Source organism: Euprymna scolopes, chromosome 35 (genome assembly GCF_053919585.1).
Source record: "Euprymna scolopes isolate OS-2025 chromosome 35, ASM5391958v1, whole genome shotgun sequence".
Classification (NCBI taxonomy): Eukaryota; Metazoa; Mollusca; class Cephalopoda; order Sepiida; family Sepiolidae; genus Euprymna; species Euprymna scolopes.
The window spans coordinates 30,072,922-30,097,067 of NC_136516.1; the positions used below are offsets into that span (position 1 = coordinate 30,072,922).

The 24,146-nt window shown below is 33.5% G+C and overlaps 1 protein-coding gene across 3 annotated transcripts in view; it reads right to left on the reverse strand.

Annotated features, from left to right (window-relative positions):
* The window catches only part of LOC145259777 (uncharacterized), a 129,321-nt gene that overhangs the window by 33,193 nt on the left and 71,982 nt on the right, over positions 1-24,146 (reverse strand). For 2 of the 3 annotated variants that reach the window (XM_080117525.1, XM_080117526.1), the window contains exon 2: positions 22,935-23,079. The exons of the other annotated variant lie outside the window; for it this stretch is intronic. The gene's annotated coding sequence lies outside the window, so the exon portion shown is untranslated. The remainder of the gene's footprint in view (positions 1-22,934; positions 23,080-24,146) is intronic. 3 annotated transcript variants of the gene reach the window in all.

Below are 24,146 nucleotides of genomic sequence, written 5' to 3' on the forward strand. Positions count from 1 at the left end.
TGGAATAGGAAGCTGTATTACAATGAGGTATTAAGACAACACATTGATGGAAACCTTAAGACCAACAGTCAGACGAGCTGAAACAAATAAAGCAGTGAATAGATCAGAGAATTCTGAGGAATCCATGCCATAATAGTACTTGTAGAAATGACTGAGACTAGCATCATTACGTCTGTGTGAGAGAGGTTGCAGTGAAGAAGAAAGTGTGGGGGGGGGCAATCAAATTACAAATACATTTTTACAATTTATTAAGAACTATCAAAACAAATTCGCCAGCCCAAATATGACAACAATCAACTCCATGCATGGTTTGATAATAGATTTGAAGAGATAGAGAATAACTTCGTCGTGAGAAAATATTTTTACGAGAAGCAGAAAGTTTGGTTGTTTTTTTTTGTTTTGTTTTTTTTTGTTTTTTTTTTGTTTTAGAACATATCAACCCTTTTCAGGTTATTTAATGCTGAATCCAGTGATTTTGAAGAAAATTTTTCTAATAGAATTTTTTTTTCAAGTCAGTTTCTATTTAACCCATAGTTGGGACCCTAACAGGTACTACCAGTCCGGGTCAGAGCGGACCTGGAAGCAATGCCAATTTAAGGGTGGCTCCACACTCCCCAAAGCCTACAAGCTGGGGCCTCACCATCGGATGTAATTTAAAGTCATATCCAGGACCAAGAATCGGAAAGAGCAATGGATTTAATAAATGAACTCCGAGAAAGTTTTGATGAAAAAGAAAGACCGTGAAGTTTAAGAGTCGACTTCTCATTGAGAGCAAAGTCATCCATAAAAAGATCAGAAAAAAAAACAGACACGCCTGCGATTGAATGACAATAGCCGAGTCTTAACAGGATTAAATAAAACAAACCATTTCATGCCCCAATCCATAATAAAACCCAAATCAACTTTTAGATCAACTGTATATTGCACCTGATCCGTCCGAGAAACATCGGAGAGAAACAATATCAGAATAGAAGGTGGTTTCATCAGCATACATGTTTATTTTCTGCATAATATACTCTCGAAGGTCATTTATATAGAGAAGAAACAGATCGTATTGGGAGACTTTATTTTGCGCATCACATCGTGGTGTGACACATGGACACTCATTGAACATGCCATGTGGTGCGTGTTTATATTGCCATAGCATGCTGAGCTTGATTTGTTTGGTTAAGTTAGCATCTGTCAGGTTCATCAATACTTGAAGTTCTTCTTGACCTAACTATTGATTTCCTAGTTTCTAAATATCTATTTTTATTATATGTTCTACTATGAGATTATGATCAACACTTTATAATCTATTTTATATATGTTTTAGCCTGTTCGTCTATTTGTTTGTCTGTCTGTCCGTTCTACTTTTTCTTGTAAACTCTTGCGCCGACTTGGCTAATATTTTGTATGAACCTTTGTTATAAGGTGCAGCGAACGAAGTATTATGGTAGTAGGGTAAGTATTATTGATGCACAGCTAGGGATTTATATGAATTAATGAGGATTAATTATCACAATACTACATTTATTCATGAAGCCGAAATAACAAGTGACGAGCGTTGAATCTTTTAGAAATTGTTTTTTTGTTTTGCTTTGTTTTGTTTTTAACTTAAATTGTTTTCTTATGAATATCGCAAACACGAAAACAAAAATAAAACGGATTCCACCATCATACGAAACCTTTTGCTTGCTAATGACTATGCCGTCAATACCAACAAGAGCCAAACATTCAATATATTGTTGCTCGTTTTTCTCGGGCATGCGACAATTTCGGTCTGACTATTTATCTAAAGAAGACAGAAGTAATGTATCAGCCTGATCCCAGAAAAAGGTATGTTGAGCCTCAGATCGCAATTCATGCAACCAACCTAAAAGCTGTGGACAAGTTCACTAACTTGGGCAGTATTCTGTCAAGGCAGTACACATAGACTTGGACAGTATTCTGTCAAGCGCAGTACACATAGACTTGGGCAGTATTCTGTCAAGCGCAGTACACATAGACTTGGGCAGTATTCTGTCAAGTGCAGTACACATAGACAATAAAGTTGATTACAGGATATCCAAGTATAGTGCTACCTTTCGACGTCTCAGAACCACTATGCGGGAGCGTAGAAGAATTCGGCTGCAGACCAAACTCCAAGTATACCGAGTTGTGATTCTTACCATCCTCATGTATGCTTGTGAAACTTGGACATACCAAGAAACTGAACCATTTCCATATGATTTGCCTCGGTAAATTATTAAAAATCAAGACAAGATACCAGACACAAAGGTTCTAGCCCAGTCAAACCTTACAGCAGTACACACCACGTTACAGCAGTGCCAGGTGCGTTGAGCAGGTCATATATGCCCCATGCTTGATTTAAGGTCCCCAAAACAGCTCCTTTGCGGTGAACTGTTCCAACGAAAAAAAACCGCAGGAGGACAGCAGAAACGGTTCAAGGACATGTCTCCCCCCCAGCCCTCCGTGGCTTGGGTGACAAGATCACAGTGTAGTATCTGTTCCGGCAGATACTGCAAGCAAAGACCATATGTGGGGTTTCCCCCACATATAAGACCTTGGTCAATGTAGGGGCAACCCTTCATACCAATTGTCACTATCCAGCTCCCCTACTCCCCGGGGAGTTGGTCCCCATTTCCCCTTCATTCCTCACTTTAAAAATCGGCCTTGTGCCTAATTTGCTCGGTGGGGGAGCAAATAAATACCATCTGTTCCGGCAGATACTGTAAGCAAAGACCATATGTGGGGGCAACCTCACATATAAGACCTTGATCAATGTAGGGGAAACCCTTCATACCAATTGTCACTACCCAGCTCCCCTACTCCCCGGGGAGTTGGTCCCCATTTCCCCTTCACTCCTCACTTTAAAAATCGGCCTTGTGCCTAATTTGCCCCAACCCCACAATTGTAACTATCCAGCTCCCATTTCCTACCCATCGGGAGCTGTTCCCCTTTTCCCTCCCTCCCTCTCTCTCTCCACATTAAAAAACGGCCTTGTGCCTAATTTGCTCAATGGGAAGCAAATAAATACACCCTCAAGCAGTTCGGTTTATTTTTTTTTATACACGGTGGTCACCACTTATAAAGGCCCGGGAGCCACTCAGGGATAAGGGTTATTGTAAGTACAGTACGTTAGTGTGGAGATTTAATGAAGTGTTTACTTAAGAGGGCGGTTCATTAGGAATTTGTTAACGTTGGACTTAAAGTCAGGTGGGAAGCAGGCAGATGGAACAGAGTTCCACAGGCGTGCAGTTCTAAGAAAGAAGCTCTGTTCATGGAATCTACGTTTTGATTTAGGCACAGATAAAGAGTGGGGGAAATTTTTCACAGCGGATTCAGCTAGACGGGTGTTTTCCGTGAAGGATTGGCGAGGGGGGGGGGCAGAAATTGGAGTTCAGATGAGCACCTGCGATGGAAATAACGATAAAACAAGGATAGGCTCGCAACGTCTCTTCTGTGGGAGAGAGGTTGCAGGGTAGAGAAAAGGGCATCCCAGGTGTCGATCGCAGAAGAATGGAAAGTGGATATATTTGCTTGCGTGGTTAATTCTAGATCTCTATTTTCCCACACGTCAGTTCCCTTCCCAGTGAAGGGGGGCGACCTGTTAAACCGTCTGCTCTGCTCAACGTCCAACTTCCAACTTTCTATGATCTCCAGCTAACCTGATCCACGTAACATACACGTAGATCCGATCAGCTTACCAGACCTTCCGGTAAACTTGTCTATGATCTAGCTTTGTTATATTTTGACAGTTTTTTATAAATATTTTTCATATTCATATTCTTGTTTATCTCTCCAGTTAGATAGATAGATAGAGATTGATAGATATACAGAAACAGGTAGGTAGATAGATAAATAGATAGATCGGCACTTTCTTGTGTTCGACCTACTACATAACAGAAGAATGCACGAGAAAACGTGACATTAGAAAAGACAGAACAATTAACATTTCTGATACCGAATCATCCCACAAGTGTCAAACAATTGTGAAATACTTCAGAGTTCGAATCGGTCCAAGAAGCCATCTCCGAGCCCACAGAACAATTGCATAACCACGGTCATATTCGTGAATTATCTCAGAAACTACTGAGTCGATCTGGCTAAAATTGTGTATGAATCTTTATTATGATAAAGTACAGCGAATTAAGAAGTATGGCATCCGTTTGATACACAATTGGGAATTAATAGAGAGTAATAAGGAGTAATAAGGAGTAATAAGGAGAAATATACTCTAGATGTTTTCATGTGAACTACTGAGACGATCTGCCTAAAATTCTGTATGGACGTTTTTTTATGATAAGTTGTATCGAACTAAGTATTATGGTATCCGTTTTGTCCGGGTTATTCTATGGCGACTCCAGTAATTAGGAAAAACGTTTTTATTCAAGTCGTTTGTATCGAAATAAAAAAATGGGGCATTATTTTTGGAATCTCCCTCCTATTTGTACTTTTTGTATTTATTATAGAAATATACGGAATTATTATAGAAATATTGTAAGTCAGGCAAAAGCAAAAATGTCTTTTATGCTTCTAGTTCTCTATATTTTCAAATATTTATTCAGTGTGTTTGGTTTGGTTGTTTTGTTTTATGGCATATAAGCTTTCTTTGGGTTCTTTAAACGCTGAAGCCAGTAATTTTGGTAAAAAGTTTTTATGCTCCAAGTTCTTTATATTTTCATTGACACACACACATATATATATATATATATATATATATATATATATATATATATATAACAATAAGAATGGAAAATGAATTAACAAAAACTATATATTAGTGAATATAGAATGATACATTTATTTAATAAAAGTATACAAACATTATTTTATACCAAGGCATTTCGAAGCCTAATGCTTTTCATCAGAAAACTCCTCCTACAATTTTGGGTCTAAACACGTGAAATTTTAGATATAGATTCCTTGGACATGGATCTAACTTAATAACTTTATTTGAGCCCAAAAGAATAAATTTTAAGGGGTCATAATAGGGGTCAAAGTTATAAAAATTGACCGTTTTTTTGTTTTGCTCAGCATACACCTCAAAACACCCGGACAACGCCGGGCACCCATGCTAGTGTATATATATATATATATATATATATATATATATATATATATATATATATATATATATATATTATTCAACATGCTTGTTTGATGTTTTGTTTTACAGTATATCAACCGTTTTGTGTTATTTAATGCTAGATCTAGTAATTTTGAAATATGATTTTTTGCTCTTAGTTCTTTATATCTCCAAGTGTTTATTCATCGTGTTGGGGGGGGGGTATGGCTTATCAACTTTCTTTGAGTTATTTAATGCGGAATCTAATAATTTTGTAAAATTTTCTTTTTATGCTTCAAGCTCTTTATATTCTCAAATATTTATTCAAAGTGTTTGGTTTGGTTGCCTTGTTTTACGGCATATCAACCCTTTTGGGGTAATTTTATGTTGAATCTAATAATTTTGAAAAAAAATGTTTTTACGCTACATGTTTTTTATATTTTTGTATACGCTTTTTAACTTAAGTTCATTATATCTTCAAATATTTATTCAAAGTGTTTGGTTTGGTTGATTTGTTTTACGGCATATCAACCTTCTTTATGTTTCTTTATGGCGAATCAAGTAATTTTGAAAAAAATGTTTTCATAGTTCAAGCTGTTTAATATTTTTTATATATATTTGTAGCGTTTGATTTTGTTGTTTTTTGTTTGTTCGTTTGTTTGTTTGTTTGCTGTTTTGTTTTGTTTTGTTTTTTTCATAGGGATTTTTTTTGTTTTTCATTTTCTGCAGACCATGATTGGGTTTTGCAAAGAATAAAGAAAAATAATGTTTGCTGCATTTTTGGGGAGGAAGACAGTATCTTCAGACAGCCTAATCTGGTAGCACTAGACATAAAAAAGATAATCTCTATCTATCTACCTATCTATCTATCTATCTATCTATGTTGCATGAAAGATTGTACCCTTCTCATGTAAGTAAGAAGACAGCCTAGATAAGTGAAAATGATATTAGGAAAAGGGCTAGAATCGAACCCTGTTGGCAAGTGGATAATTGAAATCCTAAGGATGTTAGTTCTTTTAGAAATAGCTAAATATTATTTATGTCGGAAAAAGCGATTGTCCATTCTTTCAGAATAACTGGATATTAAATATGTCAGTTAAAATAATGGACAATGCGAGTTAAAAATATTGTTTAAAAATAGGTTAGATATAAAACAATTAGAATTGAGGATTCTTTGTTTACCAAAAGTGTGTCTGGACAGACATATGTAAATCCACGTGAAAGTAGTCACGTTGAGAACCACACTTCTGACGTCACAAACAAAGGAGATTTCTCAATATATGAATCAAGAGATCGAAGTTAAGAGAATCATGTAAGGATCAGATAATCGGAGCAGATCACACACGGTGCTAGAGTCATTTGGAAAGTGGGAGCCCCTTAGAGGCGAAGGAAGAAGAGTAGACCATGTAGCTTGAATTCCTGACATCATCAATCGGCCGGTTGAGGAATAAAGAAATCATCTATATTTTGTAACTGTTGTCTTGGTGTCGTCTTTACAACCGAAAAGGAAAATGTGTTTTGTATATTCATCTATAAACAAACTCTTGTATAACTACTTACAAGTAATGTGCCTCCTTCATCATTCGTGAAGTATCTCCTCCCCTCCATATGTATTGAGAACTGTTGCATTATATCTCCCAGTCTGTATTAATACTATGAAGTCCTCAAGAATTATCATCACAGTCGTCATGATGTACAAAGAACTGTTATAAACGTCTTCCCCACAGTAGTGTCATCACCATCGTAATATATCTGTTTGGAGTCCCCGTTATACGTGTCCCGTTAATATGTCTCCGATATGAACCCCGTAATCTCTTTCAATATGAACCTCCTATGCAACATTTATTTATTTATTTATCAATCATATAAAAATAAAAAAAAACTTTTCTGTATTATTTGGATTGTTCGGATTATTGTTGTTTCCAACTTTCGAGCAGATATTCGTGTTGCTTGCATTCCAATGACTAAACGAAGCAAGCAGTTCAAATCATAATTTTGTTTTATTTATTTTTATTTTTGCTTGTTTACATTCTAATGACCAAATGAAATATTATTTTATTAAAAGTTTTATTATTTGATCTTCTCTGAAACAAAATAAAGACAAAACTTTACGTTCGAATTTTGTGTAAAAGAAAAAAAATATAGGCATTTGCTGAAATATGTTTTTTAATAAACAATAATTATGATTGTGGACTGATTTGCAATGCAACCAAGTTTGTTTCTGCTTTATCGTTATTTTTATGGCAAGTGTTCGACTGAGCTTCAATCTATGGTCCCCCTGGCCAAACTTTCACAAGAAGCACTCGTCTAGCTGTAAACACTATCAATAATTCCCCCACTCCTTATCTGTGCCTAAACATAAACGTAGATTCCATGAACAAAGTTTCTTTCTTGGAATTGCACGCTTGTGGATTATCTTTCGTTTGCCTGCTTTCCAGCTGACTACAATCTGATTGTCTTCAAGTCCAACGTAAACAAGTTCTTACTGAGCCGTTCCACTTAAGTTAACGAATTTACCGAATTTCCATTACTAACGATTACTATATCGTCCAATTGACTACTGCACATTCTTAACCCTTATCCTCGAGTGGTCTCTGGGCCTTGATAAGTGGTGATGCCTATATATATATATATATATATATATATATATATATATATATATATATATATATATATATATACTAGCTGCGTATATCCAGCGTTGCCAGGTAAAAAACATAGTTGCCGGATGGACGGTTCAGTCATAAACTATTTAAGATTCACCAAATATCATAAGTTGTTATGATTTTCCTAAAAGTTGATCCTAATTGAGATTTTTGGAAGCAAAAAACATAGCCATCTTCATCTATGAAATTCAAACAGGAAAATAAAATCTTATAACATAAAGGGAAATAACTCATAGGTTAAATGAAAACTTCCGTCTTTAAACGAAGCTGATGTTGGTTATACTAATAATATACTAATAATTAAAAACAAATTAAATGAAATGTCAATTGAATTAAATATAAAATAGATCAATCAACTTTATATAATATCTCTAAATAGAATACTTAAATCTATTGTAGTACTAATTTCTATTAAAAATTTAGAGCTAATTATTAAAACAAATTTTCGTTAATGTAATATGCAAATGAGATAAACAACTTGAATGCTGATTCCTTTGGGGTGAATAGAATATATAGAAACCATGCATGAATAAAAGTATATAAGAGTCCGTTTCCAATATGAGAGGTCCTGGATATGACCTTAAACACTATCCAGTGGTGAGGCCCCAGCTTGCGGGATTTGGGGAGTGTCGATTCCCTCTCCCTTTAATTGCCATTGCTCCTAGGTCCGCTCTGACCCGGAGTGGTAGCCCCTGGTAGGGTCCCAACTATGGGTTAAATAAAAACCGACTTGAAAACAACAAATATATACTTTGGATTCGGCATTAAATAACCAGAAAAGGGTGATATGCCGTAAAACAAGAACAATCAAACCAAACCATCAATATGAGACAATTTGCCTTTTGTATATATTAACCAAATTGTGAACAAACAAACAAACAAACAAACAAACAGACAGGAATACGATTTTATCATAATTCAAGGAAACAAATCGCATTTTTATTTCTAATAATCTAGTTTTAATCTCTCTCTCTCTCTCTCTCTCTCTCTCTCTCTCTCTATATATATATATATATATATATATATATGTCTGTGTATATATATATATGTGTGTGTGTGTGTGTGTGTGTGTGTGTGTGTGTGTGTGTGCGCGCGTAGATATAAAGAGAGAGGGACTAAAACTAATAATTAGGAACGAACGTACAAATTGGTGGGAATGAAAATTTATTTAATTGTTTTTATTTTCTTAGAAACTACCAAAGACATCCTCGGCTTATTTTATTTTTATTTGGCTCCCACGATAAAAACATTGTCCACCACCAATAAAAGTTGCCGCGCTTGAGACAGAATAGAAACCTAGAAACTAGTGTAGGGGGGGGGGTCTATAAAAATTACCAAAGATCAAAGAAAACTGGAATTAGGTCAAAAAAACAATATAGGTCACTTTAGTAATTAATACTTGTAATGGCTGTTTCTATTTTCACCAAGAAATAGATTACCTACAATGCAATTACTTACCACACAAAGAAATTGTCTTGTTTCCATTTATTATTTTCGAGCACTATACGCACCGTATCGAAGCGGCACTTAGCCTAGGCAGATTTAATCGGCTTCTTTTGGAAGAAGAAATTTCATGGGAGTATGAAATTCACAATCGTATTCTAATCACACGTATATCCTAGTCAGGGGAGACCACAATGTTAGGCTTTTTGCAGTTCTTTGCAGGAAGGTGTCGACGTCCACTTACATACAGCGCCTGGTACTCCACAATTGTTACCCATATTCTACTGACCTGGCTCAACGTTGCTTAATTTAAATATGATTATACCAAGTGGTGTGAGTAAATTGGTTTAAAACATATTCAGAGAAGAGTTCATATGTTATTTTCGCCATTTTTGCACTTTTTTTTACTGGGATAAACAAAGATAAAAACGGCAACACTGATTTTCTGATATATATATAAGAAAATCACTGCTATATAGTTATATATATATATATATATATATATATATATATACATATATATATATATATATAAGAAAATCACTGTTATATATATATATATATAAGAAAATCACTGTTATATATATATATATAAGAAAATCACTGTTATATATATATATATATATATATATATATATATATATCAGAAAATCACTGTTGGTATTTTTATTTTGCATGTTTGTTTATCCCATTAAATAGTGCAAAAATGGCGTAAATAATATATGAACAATATATATATATATATATATATATATATATATATATATATATATATATAAAATCTCTGGCTTTGATGGAAGGGAGACTAAAACTTACTGGTATGGTTTCAAACGATCTGAAATAACAACAAAGGGGAGATTTGGTTCCAACTATTTCTCATATGTTATATCACATATATATATTAAAGGTGAAGTTAATGGACTATATGTTTTAGCCTTCCGAAGTATTTTCCATTTAACTAAACAAAGGTGTTTTGTTCGCCTAGATTTCATTCCAGTAGTGTCCATAGCACATGCCTTATTATTCATTGACAGTGTATGAATCTGTTTTTAAAGGTCATTGGGTTGATACCTAGGTAGAATTTTCTATTTATATTTCTGGGTTTTCACTGGGATTTTAGCCAGGTATACCACCGAAGATTTGAGGCAGTTAATGTTTAGTGGCTATTCCTAATGACAAAATGACACCTTTTCAGCACATATATTGACAATGTTTTTTAAAAGTTATTCTGATATTGGACTGCCCAGGTTCTATGATATCCTTTTTCTATGACTCTTAATAACCATCTAAATAACTTTTAAATAACATTTTCAAAATATGTGCTGAAAAGCAAAATATTTGTTTATTCATAGCTGAACATTTTCCTAATTGTATGTCATTTTCTCTGATGATATGAGCCATTATTGAAAACCATGGGTTAAGGAAATAAATATATTTTTTTCTCCATATATTCCTTGTTTCAAACAATAAACTCTTAACTTTAATATATTTGTATATATTTTAATCTACCGAATTTAACTTTAATGATTAAACTTATATATATATTGATGAGCTGTGAAACAGCGAAACAGTGCTGTATGTGGATGACTATATATATATATATATATATATATATATATATAAATATATATATATGTATGTATATGTATATGTATATATATGTATATGTATATATATATTTATATGTATATATATATGTATATATATATACGTATATATGTATATATATATGTATATGTGTATATGTTTGTATATATATAGGTATATGTATATGTATATATATATATATATATATATATATATATATATATATATATATTGTTTTGGTGGGGGTTTTTATTTGAAATTTCAATCTTTTTTATTTAAAGTGAGCTATTCTTTAATTTGAAGTTATTTTTTTTTTAATTTGAAGTCGCACTTCTTTTCATTTGTAGCTGCTTTTTATTATTTTAAATTCACTCTTATGTTAAACATTTTTAATCTGAAATTGAGATTTTAGAATTTAATTTAAGGTTGTCCTTTTTTAATTTAGAGCTGGAGTTTTCTTTTTCTTTATTTGAACTTGTTTTTTTTTTTTTTATAATTTGAAGTTAATTTTTTATTTGAAGTTCCGCTTTTTTTATATATATATATTTCCAGTCCAGTCTCATTAATTTAGGCTGAATTTTTATTTTGAAGCAATTTTTTTTTTATTCGAAGTCATTTTCAATTGAAGTAAAACTTATTTATTTTAATTTAGAATCGTTTTAAAGTTGATTTTTTATTTTTATTTTGAAGATTTAACTTCAAAATTTTTATTTTCTGTTGATATTTTTTTAATTCAAAGTTAAACTTGATTTAATTTGAGTGTATGGAACTGTAACAATCCCTAATATATTATCTTTGGTCTGTTGGTCTATCCGCTCCACTTTTCTTGAAAATTACTCGGCCGATATCATTGAAAGTTTGTATGTATCTTTTTTATGACAAGGTGCAGCGAACGAAGTATTATGCTTTCCGTCCGATGCACAGTTAGGAATTAATAAGGACTAATGGGGATCAGTCATCATACGTTTACTCTTGAAATTTTGTCGGAAACTATTGGCCTGATCTGGCCAAAATTTTGTATGGATCTTTTTTTATGAAAACGTGCAGCGAACTAAGTATTATGGTACCCGCCCGATACACAGTCAGCAATTAATAGGTATCAATATTTAATGCAAAAATGAACACAAATTTAACAATATTCAAGAATCACTGTAGTACAAAGCACTTATTTTTACATCAGCGGACTATTGATTTTTCCTGTTTTTAACGGGCTAAAAGTCTAGTAATTAAATCATATCGTCATCGTATATCGATTGAGTGGCAAGTTGTTAAATAAAAGCCCTCTATTTACTACCACGCTTTGTTGTATTGTTGCCTATGCAAACGAGGCGTTCGTATTTTAACCGATAGAGTAGAAGCCGTCGAAAGAAACGGGGCCACCAATGACGAATACCTGGCCATTCATGTATCGATATATTCATCAGCTGATAAAATACACGAACGCATCAAGCCATAACCTTCGTAAAGCAGGCCTGTCTTGTTTATCTGCTGACATCAGAGCTGTTGGTAATATGTAACGCCTCAGCAGGTCAATAAGACGCTTCAAAAAGAATGGTTACGCACTACATGTATATATATAGATGAAAGTGTTCAATTCTCTCTTAAATTATTTCATCTGTGGTCATGTTATTTAATTATTTGGCCTTTAGAAAGGATTATTCTTGTTTTGCTGATGTATCGGAATTGCTTGACTTTGCTTAAATATTTTATATATATATATATATATATATATATATATATATATATATATATATATATATATATATATATGTGGGGGGTATATATATATGTATATATATATGTATGTGTGTATATGTGTATATATATATGTGTGTGTATATATTAGCACGATTTTATGTACGGCTAATTAAACCCTAAAAGACTGAAACAATTATTTGGCACATTGTCTTGGGAAAAAAATAAGTCTCAGTCGTTAAAGATTTTCTTAGTCAACGCAACTTCGACAGTTTCAAGTTTAATTTAAAAAACACAAAAAAAATAAACAATAGTCGATAATAATGATGAGAATTTTTTCTACTTTTTTCAAAGATTTTCTAGTATTACATTATTATTGTGTTACAAAATTCAAATTTTAAAGAAAAAAGTCACTTGCAAAATTGGATTTGCAAAAGAAAATCTCGGCTGACAGTTGTGACTGTGACTGAATTCGTTTTGTTTTTATTTCAATAATAAAGAAAGTTTAACTTTTGATTTAAATTTTTTAACTTTGACCCCAATTTTGACTCCTTAGCATTTATTGTTTTGGGCTCAAATAAAATTATAAAGTTTGATCCAAAGATCCTATAACTAAAATTTCAAGTGTTTAGACCCAAAATTGGCGGAGGAGTAAAGTTCTCGCAGGTCAAAGGTCATTTTTCCCCTCTTACAAAGATTAAAGTATAAAAAAAAGTGGCATACTCGGTTGAAAAAAAATTCTCAGTCTTTAAGAATTTGGAAAAAAAAAAGAATCGCGACTAAGTCGTTTTATTGTTTATTTTAATAGCAGCATTTTTTTTGTGTGTGTTAACAGACTCAGTAGATCGCCCGTGTAAGAGGGAATATTTAATAAAAATCGAGAGTTTTCTTTAGTAAATATATTTTATGTACGAGGGACGTGCAATAAGTAATGCCTCTGACCCACTTCCAGTTGTTTTATCTAGCTGAAATTTTGCATATGCAATGATTTATATCTCTACGGGTTATGTGGTAAATTACAGCTCTGAACTAATTGTGGTTTCTGTTTTACAGGCGTTTGAACTTAGTCAGGTGTGAAATGAAGCCTGTTGAATATCGAGCAATGATTCGGTTTTTGTATTTGAAAGGACGCACACCACAGGAGACTTTTGATGAAATGAAAGAAACTTAGGGTGATAATGCCCCATCATATGACCTTGTAAAACGATGGCATCGTGAATTCAAACATGGCCGGAAGTCTGTGGAAACAGCTCCCAGACCTGGTCGCCCCCCTTCTGCCATTGATGAGGCATCTTTCCGTCAAGTTGAGGCTGCCATTTTGGAATATCGGCGCATTACTATTCGCCAAATAGCTCAAGATGTCAAGATTAGTACAGGGTCTGTGGAAACTATCATTCATGGCCATTTGCAGATGCATAAGGTGTCTGCCAGATGGATTCCAAGGTTGCTCACACCATTCCAGAAGCGAGAACGTGTCGAGTGCTCGAGGATGAATTTGGAGATGTGTCAAGAAGATGAGTCAAAGTTTTTCAAAAGACTGATTACACAGGATGAAACCTGGATCCATCACTATGATCCAGAGACTAAAGCCCAGTCAATGCAGCGGAAGCACTTAGACTCACCGCCTCCAAAGAAGACAAGGATGCAGCCCTCCGCTGGCAAGGTCATGCTCAGTCTTCTGGGACTAGGACGGAGTAGTGATGACAGATTTCCTGGCAAAGAGTACCACAATTACAGGAGCCTATTATGCTTCACTTTTGAGGAAATTAAGGGAAGCTATCAAAATCAAGAGGCGGGGCAAGATCAGCAAAGGTACCCTTCTCCTGCAGGACAACGCTCCGGTCCACAACTCACATGTCGCCAGATCAGAAGCATGGGCGTGTGGTTATGAAATCCTACCCCATCCTTCCTACTCTCCTGACCTTGCACCCTCTGACTTTCACCTCTTCCCAGCCATGAAGTTGTTTTTGAAAGGAAAGCGTTTCCCAGATGATGCAGCCTTGATTTCTGAAGTCACGTCGTGGTTAGAGGACCAACCTGGAGTATTCTACAAAAGTGGTCTCCAGAGCTGAATTAAACGATGGGAGAAATGCATAACTCTGGATGGTTCCTATGTAGAAAAAGACTAATAACTGTACCAAGTTTCGTTTCTCTACTGCTATGGGAAGTGGGCCAGGGGCATTACTTATTGCACGCCCCTCGTATAGACAAAAAGATATTTGCCAAAAAATAATCTCTCGAAACTTTTGAGTAAATTCATTTTATTGTTTATTACAAGTTTTGCGATATTTTACGCTGATAGACCCAGTCGATCACCTGTGTCGAAGTTGCTTTAATCAACAGCAGCGGCAATCAGTCGTACATTGATCGTAGACAATTTTTAGTCGTACATATTGAGTAACAATAGAATTTTAGTCTTTAAAATCCATGATTATTTAACGCAGAAACACAACTTCTCTTTTTAAATTATTTTCTAGTTTTTTTTTTCTTATTTTATTTAAAATCGAATGAACATTATTTTCAGTATAAATCGTATCCTTTATTTTTCTCTTTTTTCAATTAACTCATTGACTGATAGATCTTGCCTGCTTACTACATTATGACGTCAGGTTTTAGTGAACAGGTCTGCTTTATGGAGATTGCGCACGAGCACGCCCGCTGGCAGGGTCGAATATAACTCGCCGCATGATATGTATATATATATATTTTTTTTTTTACACAGTGATCACCACTTATCAAGGCCCGGAAGCCACTCAGGGATAAGGGTTATTGCAAGTACATTACGTTAGTGAGGAGATTTGATGAAGTGTTTAACCAGGGGGGCGGTTCATTAGGAATTTGTTAACATTAGACTTGAAGACATCCAAGTTGTAGTCCGGAGGGAAGCAGGCAGATGGAATAGAGTTCCACAGGCGTGCAGTTCTAAGAAAGAAGCTTTGTTCATGAAATCCGCGTTTTGATTTAGGCACAGATATAGAGTGGGGGAAATTTTTCACAGTGGATTCAGCTAGACGGGTGTTTTTCGTGAAAGATTGGCGAGGGGGGACGAGAGATTGGAGTTCAGACGAGCACCTGCCATGAAAATGACGATAAAACAAGGATAGGCTCGCAACGTCTCTTCTGTGGGAGAGGGGTTGCAGGGTAGAGAAAAGGGCATCCCCCACTAAACCACGAAGTCTATTTTGTACTCTGTCAAGGCATGATAGGCTGTTTTTGGCAGCTCCTGCCCAGATATGGCAACAGTATTCCATTGGTTAATATATGTGTGTGTGTGTGTGTGTGTGTGTGTGTGTGTGTAGAAGAAGAAAGAAAATTTATTATCGGTTAAATCGATAATTGCTAGGAAACGAGATAGTGCAATTTTTTGTGTTTTGGGTCGTTTGTTAATTGTCAATATCTTATTGTAATAGAAAAGTTTTAATTTATTTCAAAGGACGTTAAGCAATTTTATGATTACGCCATCGAGCTGAAGCCAAATCCTACAGCACAATCATTTGGATCAAAAGTCGAAAAGTGCAAAAGCATCATAAGTTATATATATCTTCTTATTATAAATGTTCCTAATGTCTGTTTGTGTGTGTGTGCGTGCGTGACGTGGTTTATCTCAGCCTACCGCCAACCCACCCAAGCAAGTAAGGTACCGAAATGAAGCTTATGACCCAGAGGATATTTTAGTGATATTTATATCCATGTTTGGTGTATGGAAATGCAAAAAACTAACGATTTACTAAACGTTTTATTTACTGGATGTTTTTCCGGTACAAGGATTCAAGTTTGCCCAGTTCTTTGTGTGTATATATATATATATATATATATATATATATATATATATATATGAGAGAGAGAGAGAGAGAGAGAGAGAGAGAGAGAGGTGTTATTTGTTTTTGTTTTTGCGATACGTTTTTGAATAAATTCAATTATTTACGAAAGTGCATTTTTACCTAAATGCGAGTTGGGAATACTTTTCCCTTTAACCAATTTGGTACCCCCCCATGGGGAGCGGTATATATATTGTTTTTTTTTTTGTTTTTTTTTTGTTTTTTTAAATGTAATTATCCACTGACACGTGTATCGTCGTCTACAAGCTCAAAAGTTTATCAAGACATCTTCAATAAATCCTATTTTTTTCTTCCGATTCAGCCACTCTGATGAGTCGTAAACGACCAAACACGTGTCAGTGGATAATTATATTTCAAAAAACAATATATATATATATATATATATATATATATATATATATATATATATATATATATATACATACAGTGATGATCATATTTATTGGCACGGTAAAATAAAAGTTAAATTTTCTCTAATAAATTCTAAAAAAGGGATTAATTAAAGAAAATAACAAAGTATATTATGTATTTTTAACTGGCCTTTCCGATGCAGCAATCGGATTTTAGAAAAAATAAATAACAAAGGAACAACAAACATAATTGCAAAAAACCCTTGTTCAAAATTATTGGCACGGCTTTGTTTTTCTTTTAGTATCAGTATAATATCAATCAATTTCCGGTTTACGTGCTTTCTGAACTTTTTTATAGCCATATTATGCTTGTTTAACGCTAATTCAGTGAATAATTTTTTTCAGATAATTTTTAGATAGCGATTTATTTAAACTATTATAAGTGACTAAATTATAATTTTCAATCGCCATGGTTAAAACTAAGGAACACAGCGAAGACGTCAGGAAGCTTGTTGTAGCATGCCATACCAATGGGGAGGGCTATGATAAGATTTCAAAGAAGCTAAACCTTCCCAAATCCACTGTTAGAGCCATAATAAACAAGTTCAAATCGCAAGGCCACGTTATGAGTTTAGAGGGTAGAGGGAGAAAAAGGATTCTTTCCCCAAGAGATGAACGGAAAATTGTTCGACAAGTAAAACAAAACCCAAGGATCTCTGTTAGGGAGATTGTTGATGAACAGAGCACCTCTGGAGTGAATGTATCTCGACATACAGTTGGTAGAGTTTTGAAGAGAGCTGGTTTAAAAGCATGTCGTCCGAGAAAGACTCCCTTATTGAAGCCTATGCACCTGAAAGCAAGGCTAGCCTTTGCAAAACGTCATATTGATAAAGATGTTGCATTCTGGAAACGTGTTCTATGGACTGACGAAACGAAAATAGAGTTATTTGGCCATAATAAAGTGTCTTATATTTACAGAAACTCTGGCGAAGCTTTCCTGCCTAAGAACACCATACCCACAGTGAAGTACGGTGGAGGCAGTTTGATGTTTTGGGGATCCTTTGCTGCCTCTGGACCAGGGCGACTTGTTAAGGTCACAGGTAGCATAAAAAAGGAAGATTATGTTAAAATATTGGATGAAAACCTGAAAGACTCTGCTAAAGAGCTCTCACTTGGTCGTCGTTGGTGGTTCATGCAAGATAATGACCCAAAGCATTCGGCTAAACTGACTAAGAAATGGCTTGAGGACAATCATATTAATGTTTTGGAGTGGCCATCACAAAGCCCAGACCTTAATCCAATTGAAAATTTATGGAGAACATTAAAATTGAGGGTAATGCAAAGGAAGCCTAAGAATCTTATTCAATTGGAGGATTATTGTCAGGAAGAGTGGGCTAAAATTACTACTGAAGAGTGCAACAACTTGGTTGTAAACTATGAAAAGCGACTGAGGAAGGTAATCAAGGCCAAAGGCTATACAATTGATTATTAAATAAATCGTGCCAATAATTTTGAACAAGGGTTTTTTGCAATTATGTTTGTTGTTCCTTTGTTATTTATTTTTTCTAAAATCCGATTGCTGCATCGGAAAGGCCAGTTAAAAATACATAATATACTTTGTTATTTTCTTTAATTTAATCCCTTTTTTAGAATTTATTAGACAAAATTTAACTTTTATTTTACCGTGCCAATAAATATGATCATCACTGTATATATATATATATATATATATATATATATATATATATATATATATATATATATATATATATATATATATATATATATATATATATATCATATCTATGCATATATATACATATAGGCAGAGAACTTGGATGCCTACTAGAGAGAACTTGAATGCCTACTAGACACTTTCCTCGGATGTCTAAGGTCTCTCTGTACAGGGGTTTGTCAGAACAATCTGGCATGAGGATACTTTTTCCATAGAAGTAAACCCTGACCAAATATTCAAAATCACATTTTGTATTCGCTGCCCAAATAAGATCTCCTCACTATGGCTAACGCAGATTAGCTTTTACGAGGAATGGTGCACCTTCTCAAAATGATATTACCTCAAGTAATAGCACGAAGCTGGATACTCCACCAGACTAGATACATTCTTGTCCTGAAATCCAGTAAGACCATGAGACCAGCATGAAAGATATACTACAACGTATGAAAATGGTTAATTGGGGAAAGGAAAATTGTGTTCTCAATTTCTTTACTAACTCAGTGCTTGAGAGATAAAGAAGTTTAATGGAACATTCGAATATCTATGTATCTCATATAGATTTCAAGTGTTAGCCCAGGTTGTGGGCCCCTTGATTTCTGAGAACTTCGACTGAAGTAAAATGAAACACAAGATATAGATAGATAGATAGATAGATAGATAGATAGATACATACATACATACATATACATGTATATATATATATATACATGTATATACATATATATATATATATATATATATATATATATATATATATATATATATATATATATTAAAGAGAGAGAGGGGGTGAGAATGAGAGAGAGAAGGTTAATTTTTCAGCGAAAAAGAAAAAAGACCATATCCGAATAAATAAAGCTCCTCTTTTTCTTTAGAAATTTTTTTAATACTTTCATGGCATCCCCCACCTAACTTTCCCATTTCTAATCTAAGATGCATCTAAAGTCGGTGTTTTCTATTTTGTCCATTCTTTAGTATAATAATCCATTTTTTCTTCTGATGAGAAATATTCAGTTTTGAAATGCCATGGTCTAGAGATGTTTCCCCCATTATTTCCATTTCACTCCATGATATATTATCCTCTATCTAAAAGTCTCCATGTTCTTATTCCACCTTCAATTAGATCGAAAATCTTCTGTGCTATTTTGCAGACTCTTAAGCACTCTATTACCCCTCCTCAAGTAATTTTGCCGAAAGCTTTGTTATAGTTGATCCAAGCCATGGTTATGTTCTTTTTTCTAGTTTTTACCTACTTAAGGATCTTTTGGTCCATCTATAATATAGATCATGCGTTCCTCTTTCCCGTTTTAACATCCTTTCTGTTTCTCAGGATGCAGTCTGTGATTATGGAGGAAGTGATGAATTTATTTTCACAGTTGGTCTGTTAAAATTTATCATAATTATTTCTATTTTTTTAATTCAATTTTTACCCCAAACAAGGCACAGTGCCACTTTAAAGTAGGGGGATACTATCGGGGACATAAGTTGTCGGGGTATTATGAAGGGAGATGAGTAGAAAGATGTCTGTTCACATTACACTTGAACTTCTGCATGTCAGTACAGTTGGGAAAGCAGAATCCCGGAAGGGAGTTCCAAAGTCTAGCAGTACTGGGGAAGAAACTATTGGAATAGAAGGCTTTCTTACACCTAGGGATCTCTACTGTGAAGGGGTGGGATTTAGCTGCTTGTCGGGTTTGTCGGGGGTATTCACGTCGAGGGGATATAAGTGCTTGTAGTTCGTCAGAGCATTCATCATTAAAGTACTTGTAGAACAGGCAGAGAGATGCAACATTTCGTCGATGGGACAGAGGCTGAAGCTTAGATGACAGTTCAGGACCTATCAGGTTGTCGACTCTCTTTTGAACCATGTCAAGGAGTGAGAGACAAGTAGCAGATGCACAAGCCTAAGTATGACAACACTACTCCATACATGGGCGAATGGTGGCTTTATAGAGGTGCAGGATACTTTCAGGCATAAGTAGCTTTCTAGCACGGTAGAGAGAGCCCACCTTCTTTGCAGCAGCCTTGGCAATGCTTTCAATGTATCTATTCTAGTTCATGTTCCTATGCTGACTGGTGAATCATAATAAATCAACAGTCTTCTAGGATTTTTCAACAGATTTTGGCGGTTCTCAACATGGAAATTTTCTGAAGTACTAATATTGCAATGGATCCCAATTTTCTCAATCCACAAATGAACGTTTCACACGCCTATATCGAAATCAGTTAAATCCTCCATTTTTCAATCAAATCGATTGGTTGCCTGCTCTAGTTGAGGGCCCATCATCGTGCACTTGGAGGAAGCTTCACATACTTTCCCACAGTGACTTAGTCTATAGTACATTGTAGTCTACATTGCACTGTAGAGAGCCTACTGTTGATTTTGAAGACTAAAATGTGTGCATAACTTAAATTTTGGAGACTTTTTTTTTAATTTACATATTTCTATACAAAGCAAAGAAATGCCGATATATCAACAAAGCCAACGATATCATAGAGGGAAATAGTCAATTAATCTTGAGATATGGAGGCGGATAGAATAAGCTGAGGATTGATTATTCGTACTACTTGGATTATTCGGACTACTGTTTACATCCTGAGTGTTATTTTCATAACGTATCGGAAGATGTAACCTCCGACCTTCTTGGGGTGTATCTTGTCAAACTCGGTAATTGTTATGGGGTTTAATGGTAATAAATGAAAGGAACACAGGATTTGTAGAAACGAACATGTATTCACATAAATTACAGGCAATGACCGGTTAGGAATACCATTCCTCAACGGTAGGCGTTTGCACACGACCGGCTTCGTCACGTACCAATCTCAGACTAGCGGGCACCGGTACTCGATACCGGAAGTGACGTCACCAACGGGAGTGACGTCATGATATAGTCCACTAATCCCCTGGAGGGGCGTCTCCAACAGTAATCTTTCTGTCGAACTCGGAAATCTGCACAGTTTAATCCATGCGTATAGCATGCTCTCGTTTCAATCGGACTGACGGAACGAGAACATGCTACTCCTGTGAATTAAATAAAGAGTTCTACTCAAAATTTCGCGCAGATTCCCGAGTTTGATAATATATACTTGGAGAAGATTGTAGGTTACATCGGCCGAAATGTTGTGACTATAACACTCTAGATGACAACTAAATTCGTTAAGTCGTAAATAAATTAATATAATGGCATAAATAAAATGAAAATTGATTCAAATATCATAATTCAGGTCATAAAATGTTAAACAAACAAAAATTAACAGTAAATATTTTGTAGTCATCTACATCATAATTCTGGCCATAAAAGAGTTAAACTAATCAAAATTGATGATAAATATATTTAATCATATACATCATAACTCAGGTCATAAATCGTTTAATTAACTAAAATTGACAATAAATATTTTTAATCATCTACATTATAATTAAGTTCATAAAAGGTTAAACCAATTAAAATAAACAATAAATAATTTTTAGTCACTTCATCATAATTCTGGTCATAAAGTGCATAATTTACTTTAATTAAAAATAAATAATTTTTAATCATCTATATGATAATTCAGGTCATAAAGGGTTAAATTAATTAAAATTAACAATAAATATTTTAAAACAACTACATCATAATTAAGCTTATAAAAGGTTTAAACTAACTAAATTAACAATTAATAATTTTTTAATCATCTACATCATAATTCATGACATTAAGGGTTAAATTAACAAAAATTAATATTAAATAATTTTTAACTATCTACATCATAATTCAGGCCATAAAAAAGTAAACTAACTAAAATTAACAATAAATAATTTTTAATCATCTATATCATAATTCAGGTCATACACGGTTAAACTAACTATAATTAACAATTGATATATTTTAATCATCTATATCATAAGTTCATAAATCGATTAATTAAAATTAACAAATAATATTATCTAACTATCTACATCACATTCCAGGTCATAAAGGGTTAAACTAACAGAAATTAACAATAAATATATTTTTTAATCACCTACATCATAATTCAGGTCATAAAAGGTTAAACTAACTAAAATTAACAATAAATATTTTTAATCACCTACATCATAATTCAGGTAATAAAAGGGTTAAACTAACTAAAATTAACATTAAATATTTTTAAACACCTACGTCCTAATCCAGGTCATAAAGGGTTAAACTAACTAAACTTAAAAATAAATATTTTTTATAATCTATTCAATAATTCAGGTCATAAAAGGGTTAAACTAACTATAATTAACAATAAATACTTTTAATCAACTATATCATAATTAAGGACATAAAGGGTTAAACTAATTAAAATTAACAATAAATAATTTTTAATCACATCATTACAATTCAAGTCATAAAGAGTTAAACTAATTTAAATTTACATTGAATATTTTTTTAATCATCTATATCATAATTAAGGTCATAAAGGATGAAATTAACAAAAATTAACATTAAATATTTTTTAAATCACTTACATCATAATTCAGGTCATAAAGGGTTAAATATATTAAAATTAATAATAAATATTTTTTTATTCATATCATAAAGGCTTAATGCGTTTACCTACCTACATGCTTGCGTGTTTAAGAATCATTCACTGATGTTCCTTGATCCCTCGAAAGAAGTACATCATCTTTCCAAGGGATTATATCCGGTTAAAATAAATCCGATAAACTTTGTATAATCCGAAAATTCAAGTATTAACCACATACCTAAAAAGTAATATAAAAAATAATGGAATTATACTTTTTGGCAGAACATGGAACAATAAAAAGTGACGTCTATCACATTACTTTATTTCATTACGAGCAAGAGTCACTCGGTGTTGCCCGGTCATAAACTACGTTTAAATATATTTCGTATTTCGTATTCATTATTACAGAATCAGTTTTCCATTGAATATTTTATATATATATATATATATATATATATATATATATATATATATATATATAACTACTTCATTTACTCACATAAAATTGATATACGAAAGTATAAATTTATGCTTAAACTTTAAGTATTTACTTCAAAAGTGCTCAATACGTAGGTAGAGTAGTTAGTTAGTTATGAAATATATATTGCGATTAAGCTACGCTGAATATTCCACGTTTCATCCACTCTAGGATTCTTCAGGCAGATAATATCTATATCTATCTATCTATCTATCTATCTATCTATCTATCTATCTATCTATCTCTCTCTCTCTCTCTCTCTCTCTCTCTCTCTCTCTATATATATATATATATATATATATATATATATATATATATATATCGAATGATTTCAAAAGTTTTTAAAAAAATAACTTGGATACCATCAACTAGAATCGAAACCAAACCATTTAAGACTCCAGTCGCATTCTTTACCGTTTGATCTGTCGACCAATAGATAAGAAAGATTTGAAATACAATAACTTCATATTGACTTTGCGCATTCACGAAAGTAATAGAAATACACCGGCAAGTTGAAATGAACATTTTGCATTTCAACTTGCCGATATATTTCTGTACGCGTTTTTCATCCATCCAAACAAAGATTTTACTTGTTATAAACTATCATTGATGTATGATTTCTATTTCCTGTTAATTTCAGTGTGATGTGACCAGTAATTTAAGAGTTTAAAGATTTTCACACATACGCACATACATACATCTAATTTTTTATTTATATAGTTTAATTGTATTCCCTTAAAATTATTTTCTGTATAGCCAGAATTACTAAGCACATTGTTGTAGTAGTCCTTATTTTAGTAAAAATTCATGCTAGACTTGTAAACAGC